Genomic DNA, 26913 nt, shown 5'->3' with positions numbered 1-26913 from the left:
TGACTATACTTTTATTATATACATGTGGGTTTTACAAAACATTCTTGTTAATAAATGAATTCTAAAGTTGGAACACAAAACACTATCTTTAAAAATATTTTAATGAGGAGACATCACAAAAATGGCATTGTGAGGTGAGCCTCTTGAAATCTCCCCTGGAATTTACAACAAATTGAAGAACTATAACTCGACAAAGGACTCCCTGCACAGCAGACAGGCAAGACTAAGAGGCCCACTACTGAAATCATCTAAAGGTGGGCAAATCGCGCGAGGGCGGGACGAGAGAAGGCAGAAGTGTGGAGACAGGGCTGCGTGGGTGCAGGACTCAGACATAGCTCGGTGCTCTGAGCTCGCTGCATCCTGGAACTGCTGCAGCTGTGGGAGAGGGAAGAACTTGCACTGCTAGGGCTCCGTTTATGGCGCACAGGGCTGAGGGGACAGCAAATAACACGGCTGAATGAACCCAATGCTCACGGCAGAGACCTCGGAGCAAAGACTGAGGGAAGAAGGCTGAAAACGGTGGTTTAAGCCCTCACTGCCGCAGAGAACAGAAGCCTTAGGCACTGAGACTAGTCGCCCCCTCCCTACCCTCCCAGAGCAAGCCCTGCCCCCACATGCCCAGTGCTAGAAGCGGAACAGTAGCAGTGTCAGATGAGAAGAACAGAATATTTGCAGTTTTGAGAACTATGGTCCATAGACATGGACTTGCAGCCCGACTAGTTCTGGCAAAGGGGAGGGAGCTGTGGAAGCAGGACTGGCTATGGTGGTGGTCCCCGCCATTGCTCTGGGCCACATCTCACAACCCACCTTGCCTCTGGTCCCAACTATCTGGCTGGATCCCTGCAGGAGTAAACAGAACTGCTGAAACACACGGGCTCTGAATCTGGTGCAGGAAGAGCTTTGGAACTTCAGAAGCTCTCCACATCCCCCCACACAGGTGGTGCCCTATGACCCAGGCGAACTGTTCACAGAGAAGAAGCCTGCCTTCCAGGGAATCTCCCCATTGTGTGAGAAAATGGAATAGTGCAGAAAAATGTAACACTACAGTGTGAGAGAGAATAAAAGGCTGCAGTCAGAGAGAAAATAAAACATTCAATTGGAAAATAAAAGAAAGACTTCTTTCTATCAACCTGTTCCAGCATCCACTCCTAAGAAGAAACAGAGGGAAAAATCATAGAATAGCACCACATAGAAACAACAGACAATAACAAAAAGGCAAAGAAACAATGGAGACACAGTTTTACCAGAAAACTAAAGATAGAATGATAGGAAATCCTAACATATCAATAATCACCCTAAATGTAAATAGACTGAACTCACCAATAAAAAGGCACAGAGTAACAGATTGGATAAACAAACAAACAAACAAACAAAAAGTAAACCCAACCATATGCTGCCTCCAAGAGACACATCTCAGCTACAAGGACAAGCATAGACTCAAAGTGAAAGAGTGGAAGTTGACACTCAAAGCAAATGGAATCCAGAGAAAAATCAGGTGTACCCATAGTGATACCAGATAAAACAGACTTCAGGATAAAAAAGGTAATGAGACAAAGATGGATGTTTCACAATGATAAAAGGGACTATACAACAAGAATTCGTAACAGTCATCAATATTTATGCCCCCAGTCAGGGAGCACCAAAATATACCAAGTGACTACTAACAGAACTAAAGGGAGAAATTGACCAAAACACAATTATACTAGGGGACCTAAATACATCATTGACAGTTATGGATAGATGTCCAAAAAGAAACTATATAATGAAATAGCAGCCCTAAATGACACATTAGATGAAATGGACATAATTGACATATATAGAGCACTTCATCCTAATAGACCATATATTTGGACATAAAACTAGCCTCAGCAAATTTAAGAAGATTGAAATCATATCAAGCATATTCTCTGGTCACAAAGCTTTGAAATTGGATATCAACAGCAAAAAGAAAGCAGGAAACAACATAAATATGTGGAGATTAAACAACATACATTTAAAGAATGACTGGATCAAAGAAGAAATAAGAGGAGCAATCAAAAGATACATAGAAACAAATGAGAATGAAAATAAATCCTACCAAAATTTTGGGGATGCAGCGAAAGCAGTTTTAAGAGGGTAATTTATATCATTACAGGCCTATCTCAAGAAACAAGAAAAATCCCAGATAAATAATCTCATGTTACACCTTAAAGAACTAAAAAAAGAAGAACAAATGAAACCCAAGGTCAGCAGAAGAAAGGAAATAATAAAAATCAAAACAGAACTAAATGAAATAGAGAATAAAAAGACAATAGAAAAAAATTAATGTGACAAAGAGCTAGTTCTTTGAAAAGATTAATAACATTGAAAAACCCTTAGCTAAACTCACTAAAAAAACAAAAAAAGACACTAATAAAATCAGAAATGAAAGAGGGGAAGTTATCACGGATGTCACAGAAATACAAAGGATCATCCAAGAATACTATGAAGGACTATATACCACAAGATTCAATAATGTAGAAGAAATGGACAAGTTCTTAGAAACACATAGCCTTTCTGGGCTGAACCACGAAGAATTAGAAAATGTAAATAAACCCGATCACCAGTAAGGAAATTTAATCAGTCATCCAACACCTGCCCAAAAGCAAAAGTCTGGGACCAGATGGCTTCTCTAGTGAATTCTACCAAACCTTCAAAGAGGGTCTAATACTTGTTCTACTCAAACTCTTCCAAAAAATTGAAGAAGAGACAGTACTCCCTAACTCATTTTATAAGACCAACATTAACCTGATACCAAAACCTGGTAAGGACAACACAAAAAAAGAAAACTGCAGACTAATATCTCGGATGAATTCAGATGCAAAAATCCTAAACAAAATTCTAGCAAATCGAATGTAACAATACATTAAAAAGATTATTCATCACGACCAAGTGGGGTTCATCCCAGGGGCACAAAGATGGTTCAACATACGCAAATCCATCAATGTGATATATCACATAAACAAAATAAAGGACAAAAATCATATGATTATATCAATTGATGCAGAAAAAGCATTTGACAAGATACAACATCCATTTATGATTAAAACACTTAATAAAATAGGTATACAAGGAAAATACCATAACATAATAAAGACCAAATATGACAAACACTTAGCTAATATCATAACGGTGAAAAACTGAAGCCCTGTGTTCTATGTTCAGGAACACGACAGGGCTGTCCTCTATCACCTCTACTTTTCAACATAGTGTTGGAAGTCCTTGCCAGAGCAATCAGGCAAGAGAAAGAAATAAAAGGCATCCAAATTGGGAATGAAGAAGTTAAATTATCACTCTTTGCAGATGACATGATGCTATAGATAGAAAACTCTAAAGACTCCACCAAAAAACTATTAGAAACAATCAACAAATACAGTAAAGTTGCCGGCTACAAAATCAATGTACAAAAGTACATTGCATTCCTATATACTAAAAATGAAATATCAGAAAAAGAAATAATAATAATAATAATAATAATAATAATAATAAAATTTCCTTTTACAATTGCAACAAAAAGAATAAAATACCTAGGGATATGCTTAACCAAGGATGTGAAAGACCTATGTGCTGAAAACAATAGACATTTTTAAAAGACATTGAAGAAGACACAAAGAAATGGAAAGACATTCCATGCTCATGGATTAGAAGAATCAACATAGTTAAAATGGCCGTATTCCCCAAAACAATATACAGATTTCATGCAATCGCCATCAAAATCCCAATGGCATTTATTAAAGAAATAGAACAAAAAATCATCAGATTAGTATGGAACCACAAAGACCACGAATAGCCAAAGCAATCCTAAGAAAAAAGAACAATGCTGGAGGTATTACACTCCTTGACTTTAGCTTGTACTACAGGGCAACAATATCCAAACAGCATGGTATTGGCTGAAAAACAGACACATAGACCAATAGAATTGAGAATCCAAAAAGAAACCCACATAAATATGGACAGATAATTTTTGACAAAGACGCAAACAACATACAACAGAGAAAGGACAGCCTCTTCAATAAATGGTGCTGGCAGAATTGGATAGCCACGTTAAAAAGAATGAAACTGGACTGCTATCTGTCAGCATGTAGCAAAATTAATTCAAAATGAATCAAAGACCTAAGCATAAGACCTGAAACAATAAACTGCATAGAAGAAAACATAGGTATTAAACTTACGGACCTTGGGTTCAAAGAGCATTTTATGAATTTGACTCCAAAGGCAAGCGAAGTAAAAGCTAAATTAAACGAATGGGACTATATTAAACTTAAAAGCTTCTGCACAGCAAAAGAAACCTTCAACAAAATAAAGAGGCAACCAAATGAAAGTGAGAAGATTTTTGCAAACAGTGCCTCCGATAAGGGGCTAATATCCAAAATATACAAGGAACTCATGCAACTCAACAACAAAAAAACAAACAACCCAATTGAAAAATGGGCAGAGGACCTGAAGAGACATTTCTCCAAAGAGGACATACAAATGGCAGATAGACATATGAAAAAATGCTCAACATCACTAATCATCAGAGAAATGCAAATAAAAACCACAATGAGATATCACCTCATCCCAGTTAGAATGGCTATCATCAACGAGACAAATAGTAACAAGTGTTGGAGAGGCTGTGGAGAAAAAGGAACTCTCATACAATGTTGGTGGGAATGCAGACTGGTGCAGCTGCTATGGAAGGCAGCATGGAGGTTCCTCAAAAGATTAAGAATAGAATTACCATATGACCTAGCAATCCCTCTCCTGGGTATCTACCCCCAAATCCTGAAAACATTTATCCATAAAGACTCGTGTGCTCCAATGTTCATTGCAGCTTTATTTACTGTGGTCAAGATATGGAAACAACCAAAATGTCCTTCGATAGATGAATGGATAAAGAAGTTGTGGTATATATACACAATGGAATACTATTCGGCCGTAAGAAAAGATGAAATAGTACCAATTGTGACAACATGGATGGATCTTGAGATTATAATGCTAAGCGAAATAAGTCAGACAGAAAAAGTAGAGAACCACATGATTTCACTGACATGTGGTATATAAAACTGAAAACAACAAAAGAACAAGACAAACAAATGAAACAAAAACTCATAGACACAGACAATAGTTTAGCGGTTACCAGAGGGTAAGGGGGTTCGGGGGGGAACTCTAGAAGAGGGTAAACAGGGTCTAATATATGGTGATGGAAAGAGAACTGACTCTGGGTGGTGAACATACGATGTGAGATACAAATAATGTATTACAGAATTGTACACCTGAAATCTATGTAACTTTACTAACAGTTGTCACCCAGATAAACTTTATTTAAAAAAAAAAAAAGTATTTTAATAAATAGTATTATGCAGGCACTATTTCATTGTTACTCAGTATTAAACAATTTTATAGTTCAACCATTAAACAAAATTAACAGTCAAAAATAAGGCGAGCCATCAAATTATCCAACCAGGTGTCACTTCAAGTCTACATTGAATACTCCTAACAATATTGTTCAAAATTAGAGATTCATAAATGTAATAATTCTGGTGGAATTTATATACCTCTGTTCTTCCCACCCCACCCCCCCAAATAAAAATCGTTGCCCAAAAAGCCATCAAAAAAGAGCCCTAAGGGCCTAAGAAAGGGAATATATATTTTTCTGTTAAACATTACTAGATCATTCTTCGTACCAACACACTGGAGAACAGCAGCAGAAGCATGGCTTCCATAGACAGACTCATTAACTGTGTGGCACCAGGAGAGATACTTAGTTCCCTGTTGCCTCTCTTTTCTCATCTCTGAAAGGGAGATAAAAAAAAATATCATACTAGCTTCATAGGGTTAATGTGAGAATTAAATGAGCTAATACATAGAAAGGATTTAACACGTTCTAAAGCACGTGATAAATGTTTGCTATCACATCTGTTACCCAATTGGAAGAGCAGTGCAGTAACAATGCGTGCCAAAAATCTTTACTGACAGAGGTTCTCAGAGCACTCTGAATAAAGAATTCTGAACCAAGCACTTAAGCCTTGTCATTTATTAAGCTGTGTCAATATTCTCCAGGCCATACAGCAGCAGACCAAGCCGCCATCATTGGTGCTCACATGTTCCTCTCACAGCAGAGTGGAACTCCCAGATTCTAAGGGTGCTGCCAGAATCTTCCAACTTCATAATTGACACTACTTTTTTTTTCTCTCCCCATTTTGACAGTATAGATTCTGTTCTGCTGTTTGGCAGAGCGTGTCTGGCTTTGCACAGTGGAAAAAACTATTACCAAACCATTCCAGCCAAAACTTGTGATCTTATTCAGCAACAGAACTTTTCTGCCAAGTATAAGCTGAACAATTTCTTCCTTCATTCCCCTCAAGTATTTCACAGACAGTTGCAGACGAGGCTAAACCCAAAATGGAAAAGATTTGAAAATTAACTGGTAAATGTTTGAAGTAACTCATTAAACTGCATTTCAATTATCCAGAGTATTTGCCCATTCTAGAAGGAAAATGTCTAAACTGTATACTTGGAATCAGCTATTAGGAAATGACAAAAGATGATGTGAATTTGTTAGAGGGGAGAGTACCAAACTTGAATTATTGACAAATGTACATTTACATTTTGGGCCTTTGCAGAATTCATCAACATCCACAATCTGTTTTGATAATTTGGCCCTGATATTTGCTTATCCTTCCAACAACAAGATACAAAAAACGCCCACAATATAAGAACTGATGTTGAACAGGGTTTTTTTAAGGTTTTACATTGAGCTTGCCACACTGTTTTGTCTCCCTATGATCAATGACATACATTTGTAAAATGTGTCACATGCACAGGATCACACTCTGCTTATAGAAGAAAAGATGTCTCTGTATTAAGCCCTGAGATGTATCTAGGCATTAAATATACACCCATAAACCATAAGCTACAAATATCGATCAATTGAATCCATGTGTGTTCGAGTGCTTTGCGAAGGAAACCGCCATTCAAATTCTAGTCAGTATCCAACTGGCTGCACTAAAAGTTCCTTCAGGGAAGTGATAATCTCATCCTCATTTTTATAATACCAGCATCTGAGACTCAAAGGAGATTTGCTTATTGGCGAAACAAATTTAAAGCACAGCCCTCAGGGTAAGCAGCAGAGGGAGATTGGACTCTTAGTGCAGATTTCTTATATGACTCATGTGTCTGAATATAAAGAATTAAAATACAGGGTTCAGTGCCATTTTTAGTAATCATCACCTAAATGATGAATTAGTGCCTTAAAGAAAAGTTATTTATCAAGTATCTGCATATGACTATGTTGTTGAAATTCCACAAAGAACACCAGAAAAGCCTACTACATAAATGCATCTTAAAAACTAAATTTAATTATATAACAAATCATACCTGTAAAACAATCATATGAGTTAAATAAAACACTCAAATTTTGGATTATGCTTTAAATATTTTGTCCCAAATGGAAGGTAAAATTGATGGTCTAAATAGCTTTCATGTAAATTATTTGGAAACATCTTTAGAGGATTTAAGTCATGAATTTTAGTAATATGCTTACAGAATCATTGAAAAAATACCAAGTATGACCTTTCATAAGACAATTTAATATTTTATACTCTAAGAATAAAGAGAAAGGAGGAAATAGAAAGGAAGAAGTTTACATTTTCAAGTTTAAACCAATATCAACTTACATGCTATCAAGTAGACAATAATAAAATTAGACCACAAAATAAAATTAGACCACAAAATGTGAGTTTTCAGGATCAACATGTGATCATGTACTTGAGTCCTCAACTTCAACAAATACGTGCACTAATACTCATACTAAAAAGGACTTTAAGTTCCGTGGAATGTTATATACATACTTCATTTAATAATACAACAAAATAATGGCACTTACTATCATTTTAGATCACAAAATAGTCTATTTGTTAAAATAATCAAATGCAATAATACATATGTATTGAAACTTTTTTCAGCTTTAAAGTACATTTAAACTGTAGTTCATATTACCTCAAAACTAAAAATTCATGTTGCCACATCAGACATCATGGTTTAAATAAAGGGAGAGTACAGCTTTGAAACAAACTATTTTCAGGCTTTTGAATTATGAACTAGTTACGTTTGTTGCAAGAGAAATTATTCAACTAGCACTGGTAAACAGATGGACAACTATGGTGAAAACCTCTTCCCCCACAAACCTATACATTACATAGTCAGGAACTGCTTTTCCACCTGCCTGTGAAGCATAGCTGTTCAAGGGGCTAAAATGAGCCTGTGATATGTGCCACACACATCTGGGATTAGACTGGAGCAGAACTGCCTGAAGCTAAATGTCCTTATTTATAGAATTTGTGCAAAGCAGAAGACAGGCCTCAATACCAAAAAGACTAGTTATTCATGGGGCCTGAGAATTTGGAAAGCTAAGTGAAATGCAAAAATATAACTGCGGGATTAGGGTAACAGTGGTAACAGTCGAAACCGGCAGCTTTCCGAAGTTCAAACTATCATTCCAGGACAGTCCAGGAAAATGGGAAAGACAATTGAGTGAAGATTTCCAGATAATAAAAATGACCTTTTTTTTTCTCTCACCATTCTGTTTTTAATTGCACGAGTACCGTGTTTCCCCGAAAATAAGACCTAACCAAAAATATGCCCTAGCATGATTTTTCAGGAAGACATTCCCTGAACATAAACCCTAATGTGTCTTTTGGAGCAAAATTTAATATAAGACCCAGTCTTATTTTCAGGGAAACACGGTAACATAATATATACACATGCATCACTTACACATATCTAATTCCAAGTAAAACATTTTAAAAAATGTTTAAGTAACTCCGATTTCACCTAGAGAAAGAAGGGAATAATTTGATAAGATATACATTGCTTTCATGCCTGCATTATTATATTTCAATCTTGAAACTTTTCATTGTCTAAAAGCTTGAATAAAAGGCTCTCCATCCTGAGATGATTATATCTGTTTACACAGTAATTTGGCAAAGATCCTCACAAAATTTGAAAAGAGAAGCCAATTGGTGTAACTCAAAGAATATCCCTTCTTTTGGAAGAAAAGCAAATAATTTTAGAACATATGCTCTTCCTAGGATTACTAGTCAGCTCTCTTTTGAATACAACAAGTTTTAAGGATTAATTTTTTTTGAGAGAATACTGAAACCAGCAGGAGAGACCCTCTTTCTGACACCTTTGTGATTCCAGAAGTACAATGGGAATGAAGTTCTCAGTTTGCACTCCAAAAATCCCCCAGAAACAGGTTGAGCCCATTTTATTTTCCATGAGTCAAACATACCACAGAACTTTGGATTATGGCAGGAAGAGATGAAATAAATACATCTAGAAGTTTAGAAAGGCTTAATAATGATCACGATATACTTTTTAAAGAGATATAATTGAGAATAGGTTAGTAAAATCTGACCTAAGAGAAGTATTTCTATATAGATAAAAAAAATCTTTTATTCAGTATGTTAAATCATAAATTAGTACGCTAGCCATTTTTCATAACTACAAAAGGAACTTCAAATTTTGGATTGCTAAGCAGTAAACAAGCTTTCACTTTGAAAACATAACTACATTTTTTTGTGGCTTTGTTTTTGTATTAGTTAGATAGCTTTACATTAACTATTCTTTATTTCTGCCCCCTGTTTTGAATACCAATGTAATTTTCCTCCAGAGGAAAGACTCAGAGGCAGCAATCTAGTTTGAAAGGTGAGCCTGGGACCCAATCTAAAAACCTTTTTCTGCAAAGTAAGAACACTATTTTTACTTAGAGCATAGATTTATTGGTAAGGTAACAATGAAAATTATACACAGGTAAACTCTTACTTCAATCTTGTACTACTAGAAACGTCTGGTCTTTAATTATTATCAATTTAGGTTCAACATGAAAACAACTGCACATATTGCTAGGAAACATAAGGGAAGGGCTTCAACCAAAATATGACCCTCTTTTCTTATGAGCTTAATATGCTGCAGCCTGCAGATATGCATGTTAGTGACCACCATTGCCTGCCTGTTTGTGACTGCTATAGCAAACAAGATCGGTCATGCACTTGGAGGATTAGGTAAAAAAGTAGTGATTCAATGACATTTTTAAGTAGGTCTCTAAATATAAGGTTTGCTACTGTTGATTTAGTTCTTTATGTACATGGGGAGGGGAATTAGGGAAGATTGAGAATGGCTCAGAATGTGTCAAATTTATTTATTTTATGGTAGTATTTCCCAAATATGCCTGATCATAAGAATTTTCTTGTTTAACAAACAGCTCCTATACTTCTACCAAAGATAACTCAGTCACAATCTTCGCAGGAAGAACCTAGACAGCTAGCTTAGTAAGGATCATTCTTATAACCAAACAAACTTGGGAAGGCCTGCTTTATTTCCCCCCCTTTTCTCTTGACTCCATTAAACCATTTCTCCCCACAAACTACTGCAAAGATTCATTCTTTTTTTAAGGCTGAGTAATATCACATTGTATATATACTTACATACCACAATTTCTTTATCCACTCATCCATCGATGGATACTTAGGTTTTTCCTATACCTTGGCTATTGTAAATAACGCTGCAATGAACATGGGGGTGCAAATTTAAAACTTTTAAAGTTTTTTTTCTTGTTTCTCTAAAGTGAACTTTCCATAATTAAAACAAAACAAAACTTATACAGGTAATAAACTCCAGGAAAACAAGACAAATGGAAGAAAACAAAACCACCACCAAACCAAAAAACCAAAAATCCCTACTGCTATGATCTTAAAAAGATAGTAAAAATCTTCCTTAATATGCCTTCAGAAGTGGGGCAACACTACTAAGAAATTGCTGTCTCAATGACAGACTGTAAAGAGGACTTCGAAAGAATGACTGACCATGAACGTGGCCCTAGACTATAAGGCAGCACATAGCCAAGGTCCCCACTGCAGCATTCAGGATCTCAGCACAGCTCTGGTCCCCAACTCACCTGTGCTGACAAATCTCTATAAATCCCAAACTAAAATTCCTTTGCAGAATAAAAAAATCTCAAAGAAACTAAATATGCATCTCCCAAACTAAAAATAATAAGATGAGTGTGTTTTATTGTCTTCTTTTCAGTGCTGAGGCGATACAAAGAATTATCACATTTCATTTTCTGTCATTGCTTGTGGGATATTACCATATGTTAAAAGAAAAACACTAAGAACTTTTCATCTAAAGGTGAAAATAGAAAGTCTATCTTTGAAAAGTGAATATAACTAAGACAGACACTTCACAACTGGCTACATGAACAAAGTTGATATAAATCATGGCTGCATTTTACTGCTTCAAACACCTTTTTGAAACAATAGCACCAGGCACCATTATTTACAGTTCCAAAGGCGCAGTTATAAAAGATAATTTACCGACACTTAAAATTCTACACTTACAAGTCTAATAGAATAAAAGATATTCCTTTCCAATCAGATCCTCAGAGAATTCCCTACATTTTGAAAATTACTTGACACAGATAAGGAGGTTTGCTTGACCAAATACCTTAAGGCAACAATATGCATGTTAGGTAAAGGATATGGAATGGTGGGCCACAATTTGTCCTCAGAGTACCTGATTGGTTGTTAATAAAAAGACTTTAGGTGATAAATGAAAAAAATTTAAATACAATAGCTATGTATTTATTTTAATATTATCGGGAAAAAAATATACCTAGCTTATCAAACCTTGTCTGTAGTTTCATTTACCAAGGTGGCTGAAATTATAAAATAAAGTTTACTTACTTTGGAAACTTTAAGGCTTATTTTTTAAAAGTAATAACTAATTAATAATTTCATTTGTAAACAACCCTCATAGTCAAAATATACACAAATGGAAAGCAAGTAGGCTGTCAATTCTTCATTTATGACTGAAGGTTCGTTGCTGGGTAACTTCCCCCCAGCTCCCCTTTCAACACACCTGTGACTTCAGGAGTTGATGGCCGTGATCATCTATGTCTGTATTTTTTTGTTGGAAGATATTTGATGGTTGGATTCTCAAGGAAGAAAAGTTCCACAGTTCCCAGGATCATCCTCTCCCCACAACTGAGCGGTATACAGATTTCTGTGAGAGTGGTCTTAGTAGAAGGAGCATCAGATCCTTCCAGAATGTGGCCGCGATCTTCTTCTGGGTCCATGAACCAGGAAATGGATTCACGATAACCATAACCATGAACCCCAACCTCTTTTGTAAGTGGGATCCCTGCCTTTTCAGGCCAGATATAGGACTTGTGGTGGTCGGGGGGTGGGCCATCTAATCTGCTTTTCAAAAGTAGTACCATTGCACAGACAAGAAATTTGAAGTGAGAAATTATTTGAATGTAAATTCTTTTGTAATTAGAAGTGACCTAAGAGATATATTCTATCTACTGTTATGAAAATCAAATCATAGTTTTAAATTTATGTCCCAGGCTAGATAGGATACTAATTTATGGTGAATAGAATTCTATTTTTTCTTCCAAGTCTTATTCTGATCTCTTAAGGCACTACAATGCATTCAGTGACAAACTTTAATCCTTCCAAGTCATTCCACTGATCTGGGATAAGCTTGAAGGAGCAGATATGAAGGTGCAGTCTTAGAGGTATTTAGGCAAAGGCTGAAAGACTGCGTATCTGGCATATGATTTCATGCCCTGGGCAGAGAGTTGGACCAGAGGACCTCAATGTCACTTTCTGATTCTGAGCCTTCCCACTCTAATTTAGTTCATTTCTAATGGACATGTCCATAGGTGCTAAAAAGCTGAATAGCCCAGGCCTAAGATACATTATCTTAACCAAAATGAGTCATTCATCAGCTTATTACAGCCTCTCCAACACTTGTTACTATTTGTCTTGCTGATGATAGCCATTCTGACTGGGGTGAGGTGATACCACATTGTGGTTTTTATTTGCATTTCTCTGATGATTAGTGATGTTGAGCGTTTTTTCATATGTCTATTACCCATTTTTATGTCCTCTTTGGAGAAATGTCTCTTCAGGTCCTCTGCCCATTTTTCAATTGGGTTGTTTGTTTTTTTGTTGTTGAGTTGCATGAGTTCCTTGTATATTTTGGATATTAGCCCCTTATCGGAGGCACTGTTTGCAAAAATCTTCTCCCATTCAGTTGGTGGCCTCTTTATTTTGTCGATTTTGATGGGGATTGCATTAAATCTGTATATTGCTTTAGGTAATATGGCCATTTTAACTATGCTGATTCTTCCAATCCATGAGCATGGAATGTCTTTCCATCTCTTTGTGTCTTCTTCAATTTCTTTAAAAAATGTCTTATAGTTTTCAGCATATAGGTCCTTCACATCCTTGGTTAAGTTTATTCCTAGATATTTTATTCTTTTTGCTGCAATTGCAAAAGGAATTGTTTTTTGTATTTCTTTTTCTGAGATTTCATTGTTAGTATATAGGAATGCAATGGAATTTTGTATGTTGATTTTGTAGCCAGCAACTTTACTGTATTTGTTGATTGTTTCTAATAGCTTTTTGGTGGGGTCTTCAGGGTTTTCTATATATAGCATCATGTCATCTGCAAAGAGTGATAATTTAACTTCTTCATTCCCAATTTGGATGCCTTTTATTTTTTGTCTTGCCTGATTGCTCTGGAAAGGACTTCCAACACTATGTTGAAAAGCAGAGGTGATAGGGGACAGCCCTGTCATGTCCCTGAACGTAGAGCAAAGGGCTTCAGTTTTTCACCATTAATTATGAGATTAGCTGAGGGCTTGTCATATATGGCCTTTATTATGTTACGGTATTTTCCTTCTATACCTATTTTATTAAGTGTTTTAATCATAAATGGATGTTGTATCTTGTCAAATGCTTTTTCTGCATCAATTGATATAATCATATGATTTTTGTCCTTTATTTTGTTTATGTGATGTATCACATTGATGGATTTGTGGATGTTGAACCCTCCTTGTGCCCCGGGGATAAACCCCGCTTGGTCGTGATGAATAATCTTTTTAATGCATTGTTGTATTCGATTTGCTAGAATTTTGTTTAGGATTTTTGTATCTGAATTCATCAGAGATATTCGTCTTTAGTTTTCTTTTTTTGTGTTGTCCTTACCAGGTTTTGGTATCAGGGTAATGTTAGCCTCATAAAATGAGTTAGGGAGTACTGTCTCTTCTTCAATTTTTTGGAAGAGTTTGAGCAGGATTGGTATTAGATCCTCTTTGAAGATTTCGTAGAATTCACTATTGAAGCCATCTGGTCCCGGACTTTTGCTTTTGGGAAGGTTTTGGATGACTGATTCAATTTCGTTACTGGTGATTGGTCTGTTTAGATTTTCCAGTTCTTCATGGTTCAACCTAGGAAGGCTATATGTTTCTAAGAACTTGTCCATTTCTTCTAGATTATTGAATTTGGTGGCATATAGTCCTTCATAGTATTCTTGGATGATCCTTTATATTTCTGTGGCGTCCATGATAACATCCCCTTTTTCATTTCTGATTTTGTTAATTATTGTCTTCTCTCTTTTTATCTTAGTGAGTCTAGTCAAGGGTTTGTCAATTTTGTTAATCTTTTCAAAGAACCAGCTCTTTGTCACATTAATTTTTTCTATTGTCTTTTTGTTCTCTACTTCATTTAGTTGTGCTCTGATTTTTGTTATTTCTTTTCTTCTGTTGACCTTGGGTTTCATTTGTTCTTCCTTTTCTAGTTCCTTAAAGTGTAACACAAGGTTACTTATTTGAGATTTTTCTTGTTTCTTGAGATAGGCCTGTAATGATATAAATTACCCTCTTAAAACTGCTTTCACTGCATCCCAAAAATTTTGGTAGGATGTGTTTTCACTGTCATTTGTTTCTATGTATCTTTTGATCTCTCCTCTAATTTCTTCTTTGACCCAGTCGCTCTTTAAAAGTATGTTGTTTAATCTCCATGTATTTGTGTTTTTCCTGCTTTCTTTTTGCAGTTGACATCCAATTTCAAAGCCTCATGATCAGAGAATATGCTTGGTATGATTTCAATCTTCTTAAATTTGCTGAGGCTGATTTTATGTCCCAATACATGGTCTATCCTTGAGAATGCTCCGTGTACACTAGAAAAGAATGCATAGTCTGATGTTTTAGGATGAAGTGCTCTATATATGTCAATTACGTCCATTTCATCCAATGTGTCATTTAGGGCTGCTATTTCATTATTTATTTTCTGTTTGGATGATCTATCCATAACTGTCAATGATGTATTTAAGTCCCCTAGTATAATTGTGTTTTGGTCAATTTCTCCCTTTAGTTCTGTTAGTAGTTGCTTGCTATATTTCGGTGCTCCCTTATTGGTGGCACAAATATTGATGACTGTTATGTCTTCTTGTTGTATAGTCCCATTTACCATTATGAAATGTCCATCTTTGTCTCGTTATCTTTTTCACCCTGAAGTCTGTTTCATCTGATATCATTATGGCTACACCTGATTTTCTCTGGGTACCATTTGCTTGGAGAGTCAATTTCCACATTTCACTTTGAGTCTATGCTTGTCCTTGTAGCAGAGATGTGTCTCTTGGAGACAGCATATGTTTGGGTTTAGTTTTTTTATCCAACCTGCTACTCTGTGCCTTTTTATTGGTGAGTTCAGTCCACTTACATTTAGGGTGATTATTGATATGTGAGGATTTCCTGTCATTCTATCTTTAGTTTTCTGGTAAGGCTGTGTCTCCATTGTTTCTTTGCCATTTTGTTGTTGTCTATTATTTCTGTGTGGTGGTATTCTATGATGTTTCCCTCGGTTTCTTCTTTTATTACAGTATATATTTCAGTTCTGGATTGTTTTGAGTGGTTACCCTTAAGTTTATGTAAAAGAAAGTTTGATATTAGAGTATTCCATTTTCTTCAGCACATTTACTTTCTCCATTCCCATATTCCGGTTCAGGCCTTACTCTCCCCCCTTTTTATGTTTCCGTTGCCACAAATTGCCCCTGCTGATGGTGGTCGAATAGCCTCCTTTAGTATTTCTTGTAGTGCAGGTCATGTATTAGAAAATTCCTTCATCTTCTGTATGTCTGGAAAGGTCTTTATTCCTCCTTCATATCTAAAGGATATCTTTGCTGGATATATTACTCTTGGCTCATAATTTCTCTCTTTCAATAGTTTGAATATTTGTTTCCACTCCATCCTGGCTTGTAGAGTTTCTGCTGAAAAATCTGATGGTAATCTAATGGGCTTTCCTTGGTAGGTTACCGTCTTCTTTTCCCTGGCTTCCTTGAGGATTCTTTCTTTGTCGTTGATTTTAGACAGCTTCAATACAATGTGCCTTGGAGAAGGCCTGTTGGGATCGAGGTAATTAGATGTTCTATTTGCTTCTTGGATTCGAGGATCCAGTTCTGTCCACAAGTTTGGGAAGTTCTCATCAGCAGTTTGTTTGAATATATTCTCTGTTCCCTTCTCTCTTTCTTCTCCTTCTGGTATGCCCATTATTCTTATATTGCTCTTTCTGATGGAGTCAGAAAGTTCTTGTAGAGTTCTTTCATGTCTTTTAAGTCTCAAGTCTCTTTCTTCTTCCATCTGTGTAATTTCCAGGTTTCTATCTTCGATGTCACTGATTCTTTCCTCCATCTGTTCAACTCTACTACCTAAGATGGTTATTTCACTCTTAATTTATTCTACTGAGTTCTTAATCTCCGGAAATTCTATTTGGTTCTTTTTAAAAATTTCAATCTCTTTCATAAAATGCCCATGTTATTCTTTGTGTTTCTGAGTTCATTAAATGGCCTTTCTGTGTTTTCTTGCATCTCATTGAGTTTTTTCAGTACTGCAATCTTGAATTCTCTGTCATTTAAGTCACATACTTCCATATCTTTAAGTTTCTTTTCTGGAGACTTTTCACTTTCTTTTTGATCTGTCTTGTTGCCTTGGTTATTCATGGCAATTACTGATTTATTATTTCTCTTCCTAGACATCTACAGGAGTGGCTTCTGCAACAGGTTGATAGGAAGAGTTCTTTCTTTTGTTTTCGAGTGTTGTTGGTAGAATGTTTTATTTTCTCTCCGTCTGCTGCCTTTTTTTTCTCTCTCACACGGTAGTGCTATGTTTTCTCTGCACTATTCCAGTTTCTCACACAACGGGGGGATTCCCTGGGAGACAGGCTTCTCCTCTGTTAATCGTTCGTCTAGGTCCCAGGGTGCAGTGTCCCGATGGGTATGCGGAGAGCTTTTGAAGTTCCAAAGCTCTTCCTGCACCAGATTCAGAACCCGTATGTTTCAACAGTTCTGTTTACTCCTTCAGGGATCCGCCCAGATATGTGGGGTCAGGGGTGGGGTGAGTTGTGAGAGGTGGCCCAGAGCAATGGCGGCGACCACCACCACAGCCGGTCCTGCTTCCACAGCTCCCTCCCCTTTGCCAGAACTAGTTGGGCTGCGAATCTGTGTCTGCGGTCCACTGTTCTCAGAACAGCAAATATTCTGTTCTTCTGATCTGACACTGCTACTGTTCTGCTCCTAGCACCGGGCAGGTGGGGGCGGGGTGAGCTCTGGGAGGGTAGGAAGAGGGCGGCTAGTCTCAGTGCCTAAGGCTTCCATTCTCTGCTCGGCAGTGAGGACTTAAACCACCATTTCAGCCTTCTTCCCTCAGTCTTTTCTCCGAGGTCTCTGCCGTGAGCGTTGGGTTCAGCCGTGTCATATGCTGCCCCCTCAGCCCTGTGGGCCATAAGCGGAGCCCTAGCATCCCGAGTTCTTCCCTCTCCCGCAGCTGCGGTAGTTCTGGGTTGCAGCTAGCTCGGAGCACGGAGCTAGGTCTGCATCCTGTGCCCCCGCGACTCCGTCTCCGCACTTCTCCCTTCCCTCCTCCCCCGCTCGCGCAATTCGCCCACCTTTAGGTGAACTCAGTAGCGGGCCTCTTCATCTTGCCTGTCTGCTGTGCAGGGAGTCCTTTGTGGAGTTGTTGTTGTTCTATTAGTTGTAAATTCCAGGGGAGCTTTACAGAGGCTCACCTCATGCCGCCATTTTGATGACGTCCTCTTCAGCTTCTGGATTCCTGGTGGTACAGTGGCACTTGCCAGTTCTGGCCATGGATTGCAGCTTAGAATTGCAAGTTTGGCCCCAGACATAAGGTGTGCTAAAGGTCCAGTTGCTCGCCACACGGAAGCCAAAACTTGAGAGAGGAGGTTGGTGGAAAGAAAAGCAGGTTATTTTTCAGGATTTCCTTTTTTTTAAAATTAAATTTATTGGGGTGGTTAGTAAAATTACATAGGTTTCAAGTGTACAATTTTATAATACATCATATATATACCACATTGTGTGTGCTCACTACCCAGAGTCAATTCTCTTTCCATAAACATATATATGACCCCCTTTACTCTCTTCTACCATCCCCCCTTCCCCCTTACCCTCTGGTAACCACTGAACTATTGTTTGTGTCTATGAGTTTTCGTTTCTGTATTTGTTTGTCTTATTCCTTTGTGGCTTTCAGTTTTATATCTCATATATGAGTGAAGTCATATGGTTCTTGACTTTTTTCTGTCTGACTTATTTTGCTTAGGATGATAATCTCAAGATCCATCCATGTTGTCACAAATGGCAGTATTTCATCTTTTCTTATGGTTACCATTGTGTATATATACCACTTCTTTTTTATCCAATCATCTATTGAAGGATACTGTTGTTTTCATGTCTTGGACAACGTAAATAAAACTACAAAGAACACTGAAGTACATATATCTTTATAAATAAATGTTTTGAGATTTTTCATATACCCAGGAGAGATATTGGTCCGTCATATGGTAATTCTATTCTTAATTTTTTGAGGAACCTCCACAGTGCCTTCGATAGTGTCTGAACCAATTTACATTCCCACGAACAGTGTATGAGGGTTCCTTTCTCTCCACATACTCTCCAACACTTGTTATTATTTGTCTCTTTGGTGATAGCCTTTCTAACAGGTGTGAGGTGATATATCTTGTGGTTTTGATTTGCATTTCCCTAATAAATAGCGAAGTACAGCATTTTTTCATATGTGTTGGCCACTTGTATGTCTTCTTGGGAGAAGTTTTTGTTCATGGCCTCTGCCCATTTTTTAATTGGATAGCTTGTCTTTTTGTTATTGAGTTGTATGAATTCCTTATATATTTTGGATGTTACCCCCTTATCACAGGTGTTGTTTGCAAGTATCTTCTCCAATTCAGTTGGTTGCATCTTTAGTTTTGTTGATGGTTTCTTCTGCTGTGCAGAAGCTTTTTAGTTTGATATAGTCCCATTAATTTATTGTAGCTTTTACTTCCCTTTCCTTTGAGGTCAAATTCATAAAATCCTCTTTGAACCCAAGGTCCATAAGTTTAGTACCTATGTTTTCTTCTATGCATTTTATTGTTTCAGGTCTTATATTTAGGTCTTTGATCCATTTTGAGTTAATTTTGATACATGGTGACAGCAGTCTAGTTGCATCCTTTTGCATGTATCTTTCCAATTTTCCCAGCACCATTTATTGAAGGGGCTTTCTTTTCTCCATTGTATGTTTTTGGCTCTTTTATCGAAAATCATCTGTCAATATTTATGTGGGTTTATTTCTGGGTTTTCAATTCTATTCCATTGGTCTGTGTGTCTGTTTTTCTGCCAATACCATGCTTTTTTGATTATTGTTGCCCTGTAGTACAAGCTGAAGTCAGGGAGTATGATACCTCCAGCCTTATTCTTTTTTTCTTCAGATTCCTTTGGCAATTTGGGGTCTTTGGTGATTCCATACAAATCTGATGATTTTTTTGTTCTATTTCTTTTTTTTTAAAATGCCATTGGAATTTTGATGGGGATTGCATTAAATCTGTATATTGCTTTGGGTAATATGGCCATGTTAACTATGTTGATTCTTCCAATCCATGAACATGCGATGTCTTTCCATTTCTTTGTGTCTTATTCAATCTCATTTAAGAATATCTTATAGTTTTCAATGTATAGGTCCATCACATCCATTGCTAATGTTTTTTCCTAGGTATTTTATTTTTTTTTTGTTGCAATTGCAAAAGTAATTTTTTTTTTTCATTTCCTTTTCTGAAATTTCACTGTTAGTATATAGGAATGCAATGGATTTTTATATGTTGATTTTGTAGCTGGCAATGGTATTATATTTGTTTATTGTTTCTAATTGCTTTTTGGGGGAGTCTTTAGGGGTTTTCTATATAAAGAATCATGTCATCTGCAAAAAGTGACAATTTAACTTCTTCATTCCTAATTCAGAAAAAATAATGGAACAAAGAGGTGGTTCTTTGAAAAGATTATTAAATGGACAAACCCTTGGCTAGACCCATTAAGATAAAAAAAAAAAAAGAAGACACTAATAAAAAAAATCAGAAATGAAAGAGAAGTTACAATGGGTACCATAGAAATACAAAGCATCATACAAGAATACTATGAAGAACTATATGCTACAAAATTAAATAACCTAGAAGAAATGAACAACTTCTTAGAAACATATAGCCTTCCTAGACTGAATCATGAATTACTGGAAAATCTAAATAGACCAATCAACACTAAGGAAATTCAATTAGTCATCCAGAACCTTCCCCAAAGCAGAAGTTCAGGACCAAATGGCTTCACTAGTGAATTCTACCAAACCTTCAAAGAGGATGTAATACCAATCCTGCTCAAACTCTTCCAAAACACTGAAGAAGAGACAGTACTCCCTAACTCATTTGATGAGGCCAACATTACCCTGATACCAAAACCTGGTAAGGACAACACACAAAAAAAGAACTACAGTCCAATATCTCTGATGAATACAGACGCAAAAATCCTGAACAAAATTCTAGCAAATTGAATGCAACAATGCATTAAAAAGATTATTCATCACAACCAAATGGGGTTCATCCCAGGAGCACGAGGGTTCAACATGTGCAAATCCATCAATGTGATACATCACATAAACAAAATAAAGGGTAAAAATCATATGATTATTTCAATAGATGCAGAAAAAGCGTTTGACAAGATACAACATCGATTTATGATTAAAACACTTAATACAATGGTTTAGAAGGAAAATACCTTAACATAATAAAGACCATATATGACAAACCCTCAGCTAATATAATTAATGGTGAAAAACTGAAGGCTTTTGCTCTGTGTTAAGGAAAAAGACAGTGCTGTCACCTATCACCTCTGCTTTTCAACATAGTATTGGATGTCCTAGCCAGAGCATGGCAAGAGAAAGGAATAAAAGGATTTCCTTTTTCAAGGCTGAACAATGTTCCTATGGGTATATCTCTGTATGTGTGTGTGTGTCTTGTGTGTGTATTTTTCACATTTCCTTTATTCATTCGTCTGTCTCCAGACACTTACGTTGTTTCCGTATCTTAGCTGTTATGAATAATGCTGCAACGAAAATGGGAGCACAGGGAACTCTTTGAAATAATAACTTAATTTCCTTCAGATATATACCAAGATTTAGGATTGCAGGATATGATGACAGCTCTACTTTTAATTTCTTGAGAAACCTCCTTATTGTTTTCTATAGTGGCTGTACCATTTACATTCTCTGAAAAGTATTCAAGGGTTCTCTTTTCTCCACATTGTCATCAACAGTTACATTTTGTCTTTTTGATAACAGCCATTCTGACAGGTGTGAGGTGACATCTCACTGTTGTTTTGATTTGCATTTGCCTGACAATTTGTGATGTTGCACATTTTCATATACTTTTGGTCATTAATAAGTCTTCTCTAGAGAAATATCTATTCATGTCCTTTGCTCATTTTTTGAGTTATTTGTATTTTTGCTATTGAGTAGTATGACTTCTTGTATATTTTGGATATTAACCCTTTATCTGATATATAGTTTGCCAATATTTTCTCCCACTCCATAGGTTGCCTTTTCATTTTGTCGATGGTTTCCTTTGCTTTGCAGAGATTTTTAATAAGATTTAGTCCCTCTGGCTTTTTTTTTTTTTTTTTCTTTTGTTGCCTTCATCAAGAATATTCAGTAGAAGAATTAGGAGAAGATAGAGGAAGATAAACATAAATGAGCCTCATAGATTTGGGGGGGTCACCCTTTTAAACATCAAGACATTATAAACTTATAGGAATGCAATATTATTACATAGTCTATGATAATATTACATAGATCACATGTGAGTGGAATTAGGGAGGTTACACAGGGGATATAAATTGTTATATCCCTTTTGTATTTTTATAAAAGTTTTATAAGTAAATAGCATTTGTGCTATTTTACTTATAAAACTTTTTATAAAAATTTAAGTCAAATATGGCAAAATATTTGCTTTATTAAAGTTGTGCAGTGGATACAAAGGTCTTGGTTATTTCATGTTTTACAATTTCAGTTTGGTTGAGATATTTCATTATATAAAAAGAAAGAGAAATAAAAGGAAAAAATGATTCCTAAAAAAAAACAAAACAAAACAAAAAAAATTAATAGCTAAAAACAAATGAAGGTTTCATTGGTAAGGTAAACATCAGGAATAGTTTATCTCTGGGCTTGTCAGTATAATCAGGCTCTGGTTGTCTGAAAATAGGGAAGCTCTTACTTCAAGAGTTTTAACTTCACTCTCATGTGGGGATCCAGATATCACAATCTTGCATCATAGTGTTCAGATAAAGTTCAGGTACCTTATATACGAAAAAAGCAAAAGAAAAAGAAAAACTTCCCCACAAACCTCAGCAGGTGCCTTCTCACATTTTACGGGCACAAATCCAGACAGCATAAATTAACCAACCACAGTGACCAACAGATTGAAAAGAAAAAAAAAGACAAGTAATCAAAAAATGGAATATCTGCTATGTCTGTTATGAGATACGTAGATAGCTAGATAGATAGATAGATAGATAGATAGATAGATAGATAGATAGATAGATAGATAGATAGACAGATAGATAAAAGTACAAGTCATAAGAAGGCTTCTCAATGGCCAGTTCTAAAAAAAAGCAAAGCAAAGCCCAGTAATTGCTGACACTTGAGAAAAAAAGCCATCCTTAATGATGATGTGCAACCTCTTAAATTTTCACAATAGCTGCCAATCTTTTTCCTTGCTATGAGGATCTCAACCTGAAAAAGTGATTGACAGGAAATACATTAGGTAATTTTCAATGATGGAAAGATTATGAGTTAATTTAAGTTGCAAAGTTAAATTCATCTAACTAGGACTGATGCTGTCAAGATCAGATTTATACGAAAGATGAACACTATTGGTGAAAAAAGACGCTTAAAAATTACAAATTTACATTAAGACTCTCGGAGAATAAAATTATTAAAAAGGAAATCACAAAGCACACATCTTAGATTTTTGTATCTGTTAAGTTGCCTATTAATTATCTCACGCTATTCCAGAAAATAGAATAATATATATGCAGAAGTTAGCACTTATCATTAAATATTGGAATATTACATAGGAGACATGTTAATAAAATTTTAATTACATAAAATATTTTCAAATGTTATATAAAATAACTATTATTATGAAAATCCAAAGTTAATTATTAGCAAAGATATAGAGATATATTTTCTTAATAAATTATGGTCCTCCTAAGGATGAATCAAAGAGAAATTGGGCAACAAAATAAAGATAAATAATATATAGAACACTTGTATTTCAAATTGCTCTTGAAATAATCCACTACAAAAGATTGTTTCCATCATTCACCAAAAGCCTGTCTCCCTAAAGTCACAAAATTAAACAAAAATTATTATTTACCATGATTCATACACTTTATATAAATGCAATACATCAGTTGATGCAATATATGCCAAAAATTAAACAAATTGACTGGTCCTGAATATAGTATTTTAAAAGTTGGTTTCATCAACTGTCAACTCAGTCAAGAACATTTACGAAGCATCCACTGTGCTGAATATTGTTCCAAGAGTCAGTCTGCGTAATATTGTATATTTTGTATAGGCCCAAAAGTCTATTTCTCATGTTAATAAGTAGAGTATTTTCATTTGAAATTTATGTTAGAAAGAGTGTTTTGGAAGCAGCATATAATCTTCAATCAAGTTAAGTTTGTTACCAAAATTTATGGTACGACATCTTCATCATTATGTATAACAAAACTATAACATAGTACAATGCCTTGGTTATACTCATTTATTTTCTCAGCCATTTTGATGATGAAAGTGATACATGTCCAAAATACCATAAAAAGATTCAAGCTGTTGTACTGCACAGGAACTAAAGATTGTGACAGCAATTCTAGGACTTTCCTTTTACACACAACAAATGGAAACATAAACTGTTACAAATCTGTTTCAGCAAGTCTCTTAGAGAAGATGTCATTTTACAACATAAGATAAAAATAAGAAATTTCAAATCCTTTAAAGTTTGCTATTTAAAATTACTCTTACCCTGACATTACATAGCAGTTTCTTTAATCCTAAAGATTGAAATCAAGCAATATTACCTACGCACTCAAGACATTGAGAGTACGAATGTGGTTATAGGACAAAAGGAAGAAATTACACAGATAATCCAGAAAACAAATGAACACATGAACTATTTTTTTGTACCCCAGTTCCCCCCAAAATTACTGCATTTTAAATTAATTAAATAAAAATCAATTTTATACTTCACTTCATAATGTATAGATAATTTATAATGTATAGAGAGTACTAACAACACTGTGAAATAGACATATATTGTCTATTTGTTAAAAATCAAATGTAGGGCTATCTCCATTTATTAAAAAAATTATATTGTCTTTAAAAAAATGATTCTGATAGGTGAAGGAAGAAGAATATAGACTACACATATATATTCTCTACTAATCAAGGACTTAACTATAAAAAAACACACCATACAATACTATTACTATTGTATTGCTATTGGGATCTTCTTAGATTAAATCTAGAGTATAAAATATATAACAAATGAAGGTTAGAAAGCTTTCCTCATGGTGTACTACCATATATCAGATTGTGATGAATAATTATGATAATGTATGTACATATGTATATATACCAGGTGTACCAAAAAAAGGTATACAAGTGGACACTTTGGTCAACGTTGCTCAAGCAGTAGTTCACATAATCAGAAGTGTCTGGATGCTGATGGTAACCACTTTGAGCACCTCTTGTAATTGCAGAAGTCGAACGTGACTTGTATGAATCTTTTGTTATCTGCATATATTGAGTATTACAATTTTAATAGTTTTTTCTTAAAATGTGTATACATTTTTTAGCTCTCTCTCATGTATCTATATGTATATATATAGAGAGCCAGGAATGTATACATTTTTATGTGTGTATATATATATATATATACATATATGTGTGTGTATATATATATACATATATATATATACACACACATATATATACACACACACATTCATTTTTATTCATAGTAGTAATAATCATATTTATTGAATTCTCATTATGAGCAAGGCTCTTGAATTCATAGTCAAGGTCTCAGTCTACCATCACCAAACCATTTTACAAATTTTCCTGCTCCATTTTACAATTATAGAAACTAGAAATTGGGGAGGTCACAGAGCTAGAAGTAGCCATGTAGTGATATGAACCTGCATCTGTCTGACTTCAAAGTCCCCCAATAACAGTGCAAGCGCCAATCTTAGCTGCTAAGAATTCTAGATGTATTAGCTACATCTCAAAAGTCTGAAGCTTTCTGAAAAAAAGTACTAGTTTTGAAAGCTTTAACATTGAATCAGTCATTATAGAATGAACACAATATATTAGCAATAACTGCAGAATAAGTATAAAATAAAATATTTATTAAGAAATTTCTACTGACAAAATACTGGTGGAACACAGGAAGACGAGGCAACCCTTTCCAAGTCGCTCACCATTTCTTAGTGAGACAAGTGTACAGATAACCAGAGAACATAAGAGGACTGGATGGTGCCTCCAGCGATGGGCACACCTTGCCATGGGCATTTGGAGGCAGGAGAAAAGTGAAAAGGGGAGGAATCAGGGACGTGTGCTGGATCTCAAAGAATCAAGTTGGGGAGAGGTTGAGAAATGAGGTCTTGTTAAGGTTATAATGTATTTGATATTGTCACCTACCTTTTGTTTATATTGTGTTGAGATGGGAACATTCTTGCAGCCAAGTGTTTTCTGAAAATCACGTCTTAGATATGGAACAAAAACACTAGCAAAAATGAACACGGGAGTGCCGGTATCTTTTTAAAATTTGCTAAACTGGTAGAGGTTATATTAAGTGTTCTTATCACAAAAAAAGAAAGATAATAAAGAGGGCAGGAAGAAACTTTTGGAGGTGATGGGTATGCTAATAACATAGATCGCGGTGATGGTTTAACAGATATATGTGTAATCTCCCAACTCATCAACGTGTATATATTAAACATATACAGCTTTTTATATGTCAATCATATCTCAAGAAAGTATTTAAAAATATAAGCTGAAGATCCTAGATAAGAAATCAAATAAACCATCTATGAATCATGGAAATGCTTTTGAGTAGAAAAGGAAGGCAATTACTATGATACCTACTATAAGGAAAAACTATTCTCAGTTCTAAGTTCTTTGCAGGCAAATTGAGAATCCAATCCCTTTTGACTTCTGCCCTTTCAGCTAGTTTTTCTGGGGATCACTGCCTCAAATCCATAGCCTCAGATTAAGCCCGTGAGAAGTGGAAATAAGGTTCATATTACGTTGGTGCAAAAATAATTGCGTTTTTGCAATTATTTTTAACCTTTTAAACCTCAATTACTTTTGCACCGACCTAATATTTTGTTGGACATTCCTATACTTTGAAAAGTTATGGATACTATCCTTGGATTAGGTTAGATTACATCAAATATCAGACTCTGATAGGGGGAAAGTAGGTAGTGTCCTCGTTAAAGCGAGTGGCAATTGCACAGGTGTGAATACTGGAATCAATAAGGAACACTCAAAATTATGCATATTCAGAGGTTAATTGGAGCATACATATTTTTCTTAAGGCAGAAGATACATTGCAGAAAGTATCCTTAAATTAGATAGTAAAGAGCCTTGAAAATCAAGCTAATGAGCTTAATTTT

The 26913-nt window shown here is 35.6% G+C and overlaps 1 protein-coding gene across 2 annotated transcripts in view; it reads right to left on the bottom strand.

Annotated features, from left to right (window-relative positions):
* The window catches only part of PRR16 (proline rich 16), a 277837-nt gene that overhangs the window by 158960 nt on the left and 91964 nt on the right, over positions 1-26913 (bottom strand). The window lies entirely within an intron of this gene.

The sequence above is a fragment of the Rhinolophus sinicus genome, chromosome 3 (genome assembly GCF_057876585.1).
Source record: "Rhinolophus sinicus isolate RSI-liver-muscle chromosome 3, RSI-T2T, whole genome shotgun sequence".
NCBI lineage: Eukaryota > Metazoa > Chordata > Mammalia > Chiroptera > Rhinolophidae > Rhinolophus > Rhinolophus sinicus.
This window is presented reverse-complemented; position numbering and strand designations above follow the sequence as displayed.